Consider the following 1,584-nt stretch of genomic DNA (forward strand, 5'->3'; position numbering starts at 1 on the left):
TCTTGGAAACGCAAATGTTTTTGCCTGTAGTTGCAAAACCTGTCTATTGAGGGGTCCCAGAGGGCTAGTTTTTTTTTTTATTGTTCTTAGCCTCAGTGGAACTGGTTGGAACATATAAATATTAAAATTTAACAGTACTTAAAATATTTTATTATGATATTTGTTCTTAATGTACCTTTTATAATAATAATTAATATTAACGTTTTAATGTATTCTATTGTTGTTGTTAGTATAATACCTAATTGTACACAAGCATAATAATATATATATATTTTTTTAATAATGAAATGTCTACATTCAACTTGATTCTTAAGGAAAACCATTTCCTGCTAATTTATAATACTCACACATATACACTATCAACTATTGCCAGCTTTACACCTCTGTGACTGTTTTATTTTTGTTTATTTCTTTATGGCAAACACATCTCACGCGGTTCAGAGTTTTGCCATCATCTTTTCTCTAAGAAATAAAAGCCCACTCTGGGGTGGAATAGTTCTCGTTACAGCTATGGCAAACAGTGATTTGTGTCAGACTGTGACACTGAAAAGAGAGCAGAGGTTTTAATCTGATGTGTTTATTTTCAGCGGGCTGTATTATGAGGGCAGTTTAGCAGCACAGCTGAAAATCCAATGTCTGGAGAAATTCAAAGGCAATCACACACATAATGTGTTCAGTAAAAACCTGTTATCACAGCTCAAGGTAATTCTCTTCCTGTTTTCCTGTGGAGTATAATGGTGGGGGGCTGCAAAAGGAGAAAGACAGAGAGAGAGAGAGAACCAAATCTAACAGAATAAAAGAAGATATATTAAAATGTGGAGAAAATGAGAAAGGAAAGCCAGAGTGAATGCTGTTGAATTTAATGGTGGACCTGCTGTGGAAATAACACAGAGCACAGCGAGTGTGTTGTCCAAGCAGTGTTCAAAGAAATACAGAAATACGTATGAACGATCTTGCAGCAGGAATGTTACTTTTTTTTAAATCTGTTGATGTGTCTTTTACTGTCAGACTTGAAAATAGTTCATTATAATTACATTAATTTTAGCTCACTTAAAAAAACATGCATAAATGCATAAATTCTTTTTGATTTGGTTTATACTTGTTGACATTTCCCTATGTCTAATTAGCCTATAGTAGATAAAATAATCAACAGATAAAAGCTGAAAATCACATTAGTTACCTTTCTTTTATCATAATCTTCACATTTAAATAAGAATAGGGTTCATTTAATTACTTTCACTTCTTTGATTTAAACAAATGTTATTTTTGCTAAAATAAGTCTTATTAAATGTTTCATTTTTATATTAAATGTTTAATTAAATTGATAATTAAAGTTAATATTCTTCACATTGCAAACAGTCCAATATAAATGCCAGAGCTTGAACATTTGCAATAGCAATACCTCTTTAAATTACAACACGGGCATATTATTTTTTCAAAAGGCTCTTGCATAAGAAGAATGACCTTGTTAATAGTTTTGCCAGCAAACCATTTGCAGTTTTGACATTTTATATTTTTATGTCTAATTCCGTGTGAGGAAAAATAAATGTCTGTACGTAAACACATAACCGTGTGTGTCGTGTA

This window comes from Carassius auratus, chromosome 38, assembly GCF_003368295.1.
Source record: "Carassius auratus strain Wakin chromosome 38, ASM336829v1, whole genome shotgun sequence".
NCBI lineage: Eukaryota > Metazoa > Chordata > Actinopteri > Cypriniformes > Cyprinidae > Carassius > Carassius auratus.